Raw genomic sequence first — 12,131 nt, 5'->3', positions numbered from 1 at the left:
GCGCTTGTTAACAGAGGGAGTGTCACTGTCAACAGAGGGCTTAAACAAGGAGGACAGTGACACTGATTCACCAGCAGGGCAGCAAGCCCTTTAGACCCAGGGCTGGGTGCGGGAGAAGTCACTGAGCTCAACCTCGCATCTTGAGCATCACCCCCACCTACCCTCCGATGCCTGTCCTGATGCCAGGCGCAGCCCGTGTCCTTGAGGGCCCATGGAAGCTAACCCAAGCCCACAAAGAGCCTCAAGCATCTGGGTGTGAGATGGTAGGGAAAAGCAAACCTCGTGCATGAGGAAGGCGGGCCATGGCGCGAAGTCACCTCTCTGTCCCTTTGGTAAGAAAAGGGATGTGTATTCGTGCTGGGCCGTTTGTACAACACAGCCTCACTGGCCCTTCACAACAGCCTGAGGGGTTGGGGTACTTGCCTCTTCCATCAGTGAGTCAAATCTCTCGGAACGCAGGCGCAGCTTCGAAGCTTGCCCAGGAAATCCACGGGTAGGAAATGGCAGAGTCGGGATTTGAACCCAGCTCCCCACCCTCACCGATCCTGGATACTCTGCCTCGCTGGTCCCCCGTGCCCCTGATTCCCCACCTGCAAAATGACGGAGTGGTTGGATGCTCCCCACAGCTCTTTCTGGGTCTGACATTTTAAACGGATTTTGAGGTTCTGTGAAAGAAGCTGCATCTGAGCTCAACCTTGAAGGATAGGCAAGATGTGGACACACAAGAGACTGGGGGAAGGGCGATTCCAGGCAGAGGAAACTGCGGGCAGGGGCAGGTCACATCCCGATGTGAGTTAGAAGAAGAAAGCTGGGAGGAACCAGAGTGGGGAATGTGGGACCTGACTGTCTGGGAGCTGAGCTGACAGAGAGGGAGAGGGGCGGGGGGCGCCCGAGCCGGCAAACATCTTCTCTAGTCCCTTAGATGGAACGCAGAGCCAGACAGACTGGCTCCGCCTTGGGCCCTCACAGCTGAAGATCAGCCCCTTCTAGACCCTGGGGACAGGCTGCAAGGGTGGGAAGGGCCCCTCCAAGGTGTTCGGGGATCTCGAGTCCCCCTCTCCTCCCCATTCCCTCTTGGGTCTGGACCTGAGGCCAAGAGAAATGTCACAGGTCCTCCAAGGTTATACCAGCTGGGGCAGGAAGTAGCTTCCAAGGCCACCAGCCAGCCAGGGTCAGCAGGCATGCCCGGACCTGGGCCAGGCCCTGACCGCTCTGGGCTTTGTCTCTCCCTGTCTTGAAACCTCAAGAGGTCACCTGATCTTGCCTCTGGCCCTGAGCAAGAGGCCCACACCTCAGGGGTCAGGCAGGCTTGCCCGGGCTCCTCTCCCCGCTGTCTGGGGCTATCCTTACTCCTGGCCTATCTCTCGCCTCTCCTGCAGCCATTTTCAAGCCAGGCCTTCTTGTTCTGAGCCCTTATTTCCTGGAAATGTAATCTCTCCGTGAGCATGCCTTCTCAGGCCCCTCCTCTCCCATTTCCCCGCATCCCTGCGGACTTGGAAGAACCCAAGGAGGCTGGAGGGTGGTGGCTGGGAGCAGGCCTGTGGGTGCAGACGGGCCTCTGTGCAGAGCCCGATTCCATCCCTTCCCAACCATGTGACCTGGTGAGTCATGTCACCTCACTGCGTCTCTTGTGGGAATTAAATGAGATTACCCGTGAAGCACTTAGCCCAGTCCCTGGCACGCAGGAAGCACGTAATCAGTGGTTGGTAGATGAGTGAATAACATCCCTCCTCACAGTGTGTGTGAATCACACACCTCTGACCCTTTTCTCCAAGCTCAGGACTCTTGTAGCCAGCCCGCCTTCACCTGCTCTCCCCGCTTCCCTCCTGGGAAGGAGCTGGTATTCTAGTGTAGGTTTGGGGCCTTTGGGTTTGGGAGGCTGTGAAATACCACCTGGTTACATGCCTTAATAATGGGGCTGAGTCCTCCCTGGGGGGGTCCAGAGTCAAGGTGAGTCACAGGTCCCACCCCAGCGGACCTGATGGGCAACAGGACCCAGACTGCTGCGTGACCCAGGTCGGCTGGAAACTCTCTCCACATAGTCATCCACACCAGTTCTCTGTCTCAGTCCAGATCATCTGAAAAAAAAGATTTCTTTGTCACTTTGTCTTCTAACTTTGGCTACCATAGCGCCCTCCGTTGGTGCCGGAGGGCAGGAGAAAGTAGGTTAACTCTGGGTTCAGCCCACACAAATGAACCACCTGGCCTGGGCCAGGCATTGCATGTGGTACTAAAGGAGCCACTGAACAAGAAGAGCAGTATCCTGCCCTCATGGAGTTTGCAGCCTTTAAATGGGTGTTCATTACAAGCATCCACATGGGCCTCACTCACCAAGGGAGGGACTAAGACGCTCCCACCAGACCTACTAGAGACCACCCTCTTGAACCAGGGGCAGGACTGGCAGGAAGAGCTGGGGCAGGGGGCGGGGCAGCAAAATGGGTCTCGAAGAAACTCGAGGCTTCGGGAGCTATAACCTTGGCTCAGCCACTTGGGTCAGCCCAGCCAGCACCTGGCAGGTCTCTGCCCCAATATCCTTCCACTCTGCACCCCAAGAGCCCATACCCCCATTGTGGCTGCCAAATATCCTTCAGCTTTGTGGGATGCTGTGTCTGGAAAGCTCCCCACTCCCGAATATTTACTGGATGAATTGATTCAGACATATCTGCTCTTGTGGCTTCATTGCTTAACACCTTCTGATTGCATCCTCAGCCCTTCAGCCTCCTATCCTGGTGTTCTAGGCATTCGAGGCCATTTCTTCAGCCCCAACTTCCTGTTCACACAGCCTCCCTTCCCAGCCCTAGACTGTGGGGTCTGGAGAGAGCTTTCCCCAGCGTGCCTGCCCCTTTGCTGTTGGCCGTTCCCTGGCCTGGGCCGCTCTTTCCTAGCCACCATCCATCTCCCACCTGTCAGTTCCTATCTTTCACTCAGACACCACCTCCTCCAAGAAGCGTTCCAGGATCCTTCCCAGGCGCAATTAATCTGCAGCCTTTTATGCATCTGTGACAGCTTCTCCTGGAATGACTTCCTCACTGCGCCATCCGCTCCTTTAGGCGGGTTACTCCTTTCTGTGCACTGTCCCCTCAGTGTCTCATTGTGCCTGGGACATTTCTGAGGTCAGGGTTAGTGTTTTGTTTTTTTTTTTCAACTTGAGTCAAAGAAGGGCATGTAGACCAGGGAGAATTGTGAAAGGGTTAGGCATTGGGGCATGGACATGAGCTGGTTTCTCTCAACCCCGCTGTTACCAGATACACTCCCAAGGATGGAGCAAGGGTGGGGTGTGTAAATAAACCACTTCCAACTCTCATGGCTCACCGGGCTCCTGGAGTTCTCCAAGTGCAGTCCCTCCAAGTTGACAGAGAGGAAGAGGGACTCGCCCAGCCATCCAGGCAGGAAATCACAGAAACAAAGAGCCAGAGAGGACCCTTGGGATCACCCAGGTCCACGTTCTTGCCACTTCTCAGCTTCCATTCAGTTGCATACCCAACACATTACCTGTGGGTGACACCTGTCCTGACACAGGCATCTCCAATTGGGAAGAGAGATGGGTGTTAGGGGGACATATATAACCTCCCAGGACAGGTAAGGAGTGTGAGGCTCTGAGAGGTGAGCGATACACACAAGGCCACACAAGTTGGGTGGGCAGCCATGGGTGTAAACCCCACTTTGTCTCACTAGCATCCCTCCGTGTGCCCAGCAGTGGGGGGAAGCAACGGAGGGTCCCTAAAGAGGGAATGACTGGCAGAACTGGCGTTGAAGGAATGCCTCTGGTCACTGGTAGGTGGATTCTGAAAAACTCTGGAACAGGGAGAGCCACACCCACCCACGCCACAGCCTACCCAGCCCGTTGGAAGCTTCATCCCTCATCAATGCCTGGGTCCAGCCTAGCTGAGGGTATCCCCATCTGCCAGGTGTGCTTTGGGTCTCCTATTGGCAGTGTCCTCTCCACATTTAAGGGACTCACAGGCCGGACTTTGCCTGAAAACCTCAGGGGATGGATCACCTTTGGGCAGCTGCGGTCTGTCTCTGACCCCCTTGTCTTTGGCACATTATCTCAGTGCCTAAAGATCTTCCCCATTCCCTGTTCAACCCCCTTATTTTGTATAGAAACTGAAGCTCAGAGAGGGCAAGGACTTGACCTAGGTCACACCGCACATCGGTCTCTCAAATTCTTACGCACTCTTTGCCTTCTGTTCCACTGTCATATTTGATGTTGAGACCCCCCTTTCTGGAGGGTAGAGACTCGAAGGTGGGGCTATATTTTAGACTACCTCTCCGCTGGTTTGCTTGAGTGAATGCACGAACGTGTGCTCCTTTTGCCAAGGAGAGCAGATCTCTGGACAACCTGGTTTATCCGTGGTCTTCAGCATTTTAAATTCCTGCTCAACTCAGCTCTCCCTTGGTGCCCCCAGTGCCAGCCCCCACTGACAGGGAGAGGCCACTGAGAGACCTGGCCCCACAGACCAGGTAAAACTGCTGGAGCACCAGGCTCCGTGGAATACAGCTCTGCAGCCCTTCATTATGGCGGTACTCAAAGGTTAAGTCTCGTGAACAACGGCCGGTGTCCTGGGGCGCTAGCTGCGTGCTGGCGTCGGGGATGCCCAGGAGGAGCTCGGAAGGGAATGACAAGTGCCTCAGTAGCTATGGTAACAGGGTGGTCTGAGGAGGCGTCTGGAGGTGTGCAAGACCTGAGCTGGACCTTGACTCCCCCACCGGACATAGACCAGTCACAGCTCCGTCATTCAGTCCCTGTATACCATTGACCCCAGCATGTGCTGGGCGCCCTGCTCAAGAGTGAGTTGGAAGAGTCAGTCTCTCCCACCAAAGCCGGGTGAGGTGTGTTCCCTGAGCCCCCCAGGGCTTCTCTTGCCGTACCCCCATCTCCCTGCCTTGTGATCCTCTGGTTTGGGGGTCTGCTTTGCTTCCTTCTCTGCCCTGGGAGCCCCTCCTGAGCAGGAACCAGATCCGTCTTCCTCTCTTTGTCCCCAGTGCCCAGCTCTGGGCCGCCTAGCCCAGCAGCATTGCTTCTGGGCCGGGGCGAGTCGCACCTAGTGAGGTCAAGGTTCTACATGGCCACAGCACTCTGCCTTCCTGGCTCAGAAGCCTCTGGTTTTGATTCTCTCCCCATCCCCCACCCCCCCACCATCCCCCAGATTCTGGCCAAGTCATGAAAGCTGGGGAGGGCGGTGGGAGGAGGAAGGTGAGACAGCGGTGGCTTAGCAGAGGGTGAGAAAGCCTCCCCGCTGCCTGGCCGCCGGCACCACGGGAATGGTTCTGGCAGGAGCTGCCTGCTGGGCTGAGATCACCATGGAGACCTGGCTTGGAGAGGGTCACTGGCAGTGGCTAAGGGCTGGAGGGGGGCGGGGGCGACAGGGATTTGTGCAGAGGCTCCCAGCCTGCCCTGGGGCCCTTAGGGGAAGCAGGGGAAGCTGGGGTTCGGTACAGTTTGCTTGTTAAGTGGTTTGGAGCTGCTCGTCCTGAATCTCCCCCTCACTTGTCACCCCAGTACACCCTATCTGTCACCCCAACGGCCGTTCCTTAGCTTGGCAGCTGTTCTTCAACTGCAGTAAAGCTGTCTTACAGATAGATGCCCCCAGCCCTCCAGCAGAACCTGTCCCCCCCACCCCGTTTATCACTCCCCTAACTGGAGTACTGGCACCCACCCCAACTGCATCCCTGGTCCCCACCACTCCAGTTGTGATACACCTGTCACCCTAACAAGCACACCTCTTACCCCTACGGCTAATTTTCCATCCTCCTCTCACCAGCAGGAGACCTGACAGCCTGACAAAGATACAGCCCTCCCACTCACGCCTCTGCAAGCCACCTGGGCTGATGCACAAGGATGGGATTCTGTCCCACCTCCCAGGGGTCCACCTGGCTCCCCTGGCCCTTGAGGGGAGTCCTGGCAAGTCCAGCCTCAGGACAAAAGTCTTCCCTGGGGCTGACTGCCCAGCAGACAGCAGCCGGGGCTGAGCAGAATTTAAATGTGGCCCCATTGGAAAGGGAAGCCAAGAAAGAGGACAAGAGAGGAAAGGCTTTCAGTGGCTGCTGGTGGTGGGGGAGGTGGGGATGGCTCCCTGAGGAGTCTCAGAAGGTGGTTCTAGCACCCCCCACGCCTGCCCGTTAATTTCAGTGACATTTCACTCACCAAGTATAGGAGACATGAATTTTAGGGCTCTGAGAAGATGGAGCCCCAAAAGAGCCAGGCTAGTAACTAGAGATCTTGAGAATATCACCTCTTCCCCACTGGACATCTTCCTGCTCACCCCAGCAAAGCTGGGGGTCTGGATAGGAAATCAGGTCCCCAGAGCCCTGCAAACATAATTAGGACCATCTAGGGAAGTGGGTGATTTCATATCTCTAGTGTCTGATGATTGTAGGGACTGGGGAAGTTTCTGAGCTTCTGGAAGGCAGGGGCTGCAGACAACACAGATGCTATTGTTGTCTTTTTTCCTTTATTCTGACAGACTTCCTCATCACCTCGCCTCTGTAAGGAACAGAATGGCAGTGGTAGGGAATGGGGAGAAGGTTGGATTCGGAAGAAATTAAAGCCGCAGTTCACACCTGTGCTGTGCTAGGGCCTTGTCTTCCCATTATGTCATTCCTCAGAACAGCCTCAGTAGGAGGAATTATTAAACTTACTGTTACATTAGGAAATTAAGACTTGGAGAGCCTAGCTGGCCCGGGCCCCAAGAGTATAATGACTCATGCTAATTAGTATCACTTATGATGCATTTATGGACTAGGTGTAATCTGCCTCAAACCACTGAATCTTCCCAACAAATACACAGGATAGTTCTGTTATCCCCTTTTTACAGATGAGTAAACTGAGGCCTGCAGAGATCCACTGACTTGCTCAAGGTCATAGAGCTATGAAATGGAGGTGCTAGCATTTGAGCTCAGCTGTGTCTGACTCAGGAGCTCAAGTTCTTAACAGGTTGCTCTGCCTGAAACTCCACCTTCTTATCCAGCACATCCTTTATCCCTCAGTGGTGTGGGCCTTGGGCACACATCTATCTTACCAGTGGGGAAATTGAGCTCAAAGCAGGCTAGAAGCAGGCCAGAGTTTCATGAGCAGGGCTGTTTGGAATTTTCTGGGAGGAGGAACAAGGCAGTTCACTTCTGGGTGAACTGGGTGGGGGGTCCTGCTCTTAGACTCCCTGTTCTTGGAGCTCAGAGTCTGTCCCTGCCACTGACTTCTGCCTCTTCTCTTGTGTTTCTTTGCAGCTTTCAGAAAACCAACGCCAAGACCCCTCCCAGCGTCCACATCGTCCTCCTCTGCCTGCCCCTCTGCCTCCTGCCGCCCACCCCCCCGCCCGCACCCCCTGCAGCCCTGTCCCTTGCTCCCACCCCTCCTTGTCCATCTCCTCCACGCAGAAGCCGAAGGTGAGCCCTTTCTGCACAAAACCAGCAATTGTAAATACTTTTTAAAAATGTACAAAACTTAAAAAACAAAACACAGTTTTAGAAAAAGACAAAAAAAAGAGAGAGAGAGAGAGCGCGCGCGTGTGCAAGAGGTTGCGAGCGGGGCCTCACGGTGTCCAGAGCCCCTGCAAGTATGCACTGAGAAATTTATCTACAGGTCGTTTGACAAAAATGAACAATATCCTATTTATTGTATATACTGTTTTATTATAAATCGTGGATTGTATATTGCATTCTGTAAACCTGCTGTGGTCCCGTGGTGTGCAAATTCGCATGGTGGGGGGGAGGGAGAAGAACCTCTTGCGGGAGCTTTTTTTTTTTTTCTTTCTTTCTTATTTTTCACTCTTTTGGGTTTTCTCTTCTGTTGTTGTTGTTGTTTTCTGTTGGCAGGACACACCCAAAGATCCAAGTTTGTATTAAAAAGAAATGAAAAAAAGCAAAAAAAAAAAAACAAAAAAAACAAAAAATCAACCTCGTGTCTTGTGAAAGGGGATGAATGAGGGTGGACAGAATGGAAGGGGTGTGACAGCTGGGGGTCATCACCGTCCACCGGGTCCCTGGAGAACTTGAAATACCTCCGCCACGTTCCCTCCCTCAGAGTTCTTCCTTCTGCCTGAGATCTGTGTCACTTTTGCATCTGGGCCCCTCTCTTTGCACACCAGGCCTTGGGTCTCCCCTGCCTCTGGGCTCCTCAGTCTTAGCCCCAAAGTTTCCTAGGCCCTGATGCATTCTGTCCCAGGTCCAAGGAGTCTACCTTTTATAGCTTCATTTTGCTTTAGGTCCTGGGTCTCCCCTGATTCTGAGACCCCTATTCTCCCCCAAGTCCTAGGTTTCCTCTCCCTGAGGAACCCCCATTATAAAGCAGGTCTTGGATCCCCCCTTGCTTCTCGACCTCCTCACTCCATCCTCAGCCCTGGGTCTCTGACTCTAGCCCCTTCATTTGTCCTGTGTCCCCCCAGCCTTTGGGCCCCACAGTTATATTCCGGTTCAGGATACTTGTCTTTGAGACACTCAATCCATCCTAAGGGCAAGAACCCTTGTGGTTCACCCCGTTTCCCCACAAGGACTGGAGCATCCCCTGTTTGCGTGTCCCCTGTTTATCCTAAGGCCTGGGTCGTCTTTGTCTCCAGCACCCCCCTCTCCCACTTTTTTGACCCAGCACACCTTCACCTGCCTTTGCAAACTGCAGGGTTTGACTAGGCCAGTGACCCCAACATTTCTGCCTTCCCCTGTCTTTCCACCCTGAACCCCAAAGGCCAGGTCTGGATTTCTTCCCAGCTTCTGTAAACTTTGGAAAAAGAAAACTCCTAATCCTGAGCCTATTTCTGGTAGACCTGGCAGGGCGAACTGTGTCCCACCCCCTGACCTTGACGAGCTCTTGGCTGCCCTTGACCAAATAATGCCCACATTGGGCTGCTTGGTCCTAAGCAAGCAGCTTTTCCCATAGCCCCAGTTTATATTAAAGCTCTGCTCTGTGTCCCTCCCTGCTGAGGCTCAAGGTGACCCCCAAGGGACAGCTCCATACCACCTGCCCCCCACCCCACCCAACCAGCATGGCCCAGGCATTGGGAAAGTCAGAGGAACCCTCGATCTGAGAGAAGAAGATAAACCCCCAACTTCTGGACATCCCTGTCTGAAAGAAGACACTGGAGGGTTCAGACGGGGGCAAGTAACAGCCCCCAAAACTTCAGTCTCTGTGCTGGATGTGAAGGTTCATTCTCCCACCAAGCCCCCCTCCTTTGCAGTCTCAAGACTCACCCTCCTGCACAGTGAGGACCCAGGCATCAGGCTGCAGTGGGGTGGGACTGGCAGGGGTGGTAAGACCTGGCAAGGGTTTCCTGGAGGCCGAGACCAGGGTACGAGGCAGAAGAATCAGGGAGTTCCCGAAGGAGGAAAGAGCCAGGGGATGGAAGCCGCACGTGGCTAGATCCACGAGGAGTAGACACTTGTCTGTTTGGGGAGGAAAGAAGGCTTTCACAAAGCCACCCTAGGGCTGGGGGCGGGGAGCAGGGGAGGCTGGTTGGAAGGGGTGGGTGGGTGGCCTCAAAGGGACCAGAGGGGGAGGCCTTGAGATGTTTGTTTTCAGCCCCAAGAGTCGCCTGCAGGGAGAAAATGAGTACGTTCATTGGCTGCTGAGGAAGCAGAGACCTAGGGAGGCTGTCCAGGTGGGGCAGGCTGGGTAGAGGGTGGGGCCCCGGTGAGCTGGGCTGAGGGCCGGGGGGAGTGGGGTGCCGAGGGGGAAGGGGGTAGTGGAGGGCTTATTCGGTGGAAGGCATTGCCGGGGCTCAGTGAGAGGAAGAAGGACACAGAAGGGTGGTGTGCCCAGGAATTGGGGTGGGGGTGGGGAGGGGTGGCCCAGGAAGGAAATGGGAGTTGAGGGAGGTAATTATAGCCCTGCAAGGGGGCTCTGTAACTCGAAGAGGGCTCTGTAGGAGGGGTGAGGTTTCACTGAAAAGAGAGGGGCGCCCAGAGAGGGATGGAACCCAGAGAAGGCCTTGTGGTTTCCGGGATGGGCGGGAGGCTGGGTGAGGAGGACCGAGGCTCCTTGAAAGGTGAAAAGGAGGCTCCTGGAGCTCAGGAAGCGGAGGGGTCTCAGTCTACGGTCTGTGGCTTAGTCTGGGCTGAGGGGGGCGGGACCTGAGGTGTATTTGGAGAGCAGACTCAAGGGGAGCTGCCAGGGCCAAGGGCATAGCCCTTGGGATGGAAGGTTCTCTTGGCCCTTGGGCCCTCAGGCTTCTGAAGGAAGGGGAGCAGAGACCCTGCTCAGAAGTTTGGCCCTTCACAGCCACCGTCCCACACCTGATCCCAGAATACATCAAGGCAACTTGGCTCCTAGGTATTTGGATTTTGCCACTGTTTATTAAGCCCCTCCCTGAGGCTTTTTACTCCTCAGGACAATCTTTGAGGTAGAGAAAAATATTCACCTCATTTACAGATGGGAAGACAGGTTCAGAGAAACAAAGTAACCTGTCCCAAGATCCCACAGGAGGTGGCAGAAGTAGGTTGACCCATTGCTTTTTCATAACAAAGGGAAAAAAGTCTTGCTTATAAAATTCATCCCCAAATTCATTGATTCTGTGATTAAAAATTTAAATGATAGAAGTAAGATCAAGAAATAATTATATAACATTATGTACTAGTTACTGTTCTAAACTAGATCTATAAACTCATTCCATCCCCATGACAATCCCATGAGGCTGTATTGTAGTGATTATCATCCCCATTTTACAGACAGGAAACTCAGGTACAGACAGGTCACTTACAAAGACATCTCAATGAGGAACTAGTGACACCACCATTGAAACCCAAGCGATCTTCAGGAGTCTGCTTCACTATACTGTTCAAAGTGAAAACCCGCACTACCCCCATTCTTGGTAATAATCCTGACGTCAACATTTTCGAGTCCATTCATCTAGATCAGTGGTTCTCACCCCAGAGATTTTATCTGTTGGCCTGGGTGGGGCCTGGTCATGGGGATTTTTAAAAGCTCCCCAGGTGGTTCCAATGTGCAGCCAAAGTTGAAAACCTTGAATCTAGCTATTGTGCTGAATGTTTGCACACAAGCAGCCACCTGTGTGCACACACCTATATTTAACGTGTTGTCCAAGGTGTGCATAAAATGCTCTCTCGTGTGTACACTAGGGTACCCGTCAAGTCTTTTTCACTGAATGACTGGTTGTAAATTACCATGGGTTCTCTCAGTGACTGTTAGAGACATGATGTGAACACATTCATTCAACCAATATTTCTGAAGCATTTACAAGATTCCAGGCACTGTCCCAGGCACCTGGGGATACAACAGTGAACAAGACAGATGAGGTTCCTGCCTTTGTGTGTGTGGTCTGATGGAATTGACACATTTGGTCTTCTGTCTTTCCCTGTGGGTGACGGGTTGGGAACCCCTCAGGGGTTGCTGAAAGGTGAATGGCAGGCTGGGGGAACTTACGAAGGTGAGACCTGTTGTGCGCATGGTGGATCTTCTGGCCCTGTGTATAGATGAGAGACAGGGAGACTGAGGGCATGTTTCCGGGTGTGAATGCGTGTGGCTGACTGTGTGGCATGTGTATGAAGGTGTGCATGATCTGGGCCAGTGAAAATGTGGACAACAGTGTGTGTGTGTGAAGGGGGAGGTGTGTGTGTGCCTGTACCTTTGTGTATCTGTGTTTGAGCGTGTGGTTGTGTCTGCCCTCTTTGTGCCTGTGGGCCTGTATGTTCCTTAAGGGCTGTGTGTGTGTGTGTGTGTGTGTGGTTATGTCCGTGTGTATGCCCGTGGCCCTGGGAGGGCCGTGTGCAATTGTAGGCACCAGCCAAGAATAGCACACAGATGGTATCACATGCACACTGGAGCACTTGCGTGCATGTGCACACGCACACACGCATGCACACACGCACAGCCAGCTGCTGCAGGAGGAGGCTGGGTTCCAGTCCTAGGGCACAAACTCTCAGGGCCAAGAGAATTCTGCGTTGGGTGTGTGGAGGAGGCACAGCTGGGGCTGGAAACTCTAGAGCGGGAGGAAGGGAGGGAGAGAGGGAGGGAGGCTGGGGAGCCACATCCTTGATCTCTGGTCTGTTTCAGCAGTTCCGGACTTGGTGCTCTGGGTCTCTGTGTGACTCTGGGTCTCTCTAATGTCTGAATCTTGGATCTCTGTTTCTCTCTTCTGTGTTTTGGGCTCTGAGGCTGATCACATGACTCTGGGTCACCACCT

At 53.9% G+C, this 12,131-nt stretch overlaps 1 protein-coding gene across 4 annotated transcripts in view; it reads left to right on the top strand.

Moving 5' to 3' along the window:
* Positions 1-11,574, top strand: part of AHDC1 (AT-hook DNA binding motif containing 1) — a 68,763-nt gene extending 57,189 nt beyond the window's left edge. For all 4 annotated transcript variants that reach the window (XM_061148323.1, XM_061148325.1, XM_061148326.1 and 1 more), the window contains exon 7: positions 7,228-11,574. The gene's annotated coding sequence lies outside the window, so the exon portion shown is untranslated. The remainder of the gene's footprint in view (positions 1-7,227) is intronic.
* Positions 11,575-12,131: the final 557 nt, after the last annotated feature.

The sequence above is a fragment of the Dama dama genome, chromosome 8 (assembly GCF_033118175.1).
Source record: "Dama dama isolate Ldn47 chromosome 8, ASM3311817v1, whole genome shotgun sequence".
NCBI classification, from domain to species: domain Eukaryota; kingdom Metazoa; phylum Chordata; class Mammalia; order Artiodactyla; family Cervidae; genus Dama; species Dama dama.
Note: the sequence above shows the minus strand (reverse complement) of the source record. Positions and strands in the feature narration are given on the sequence as shown.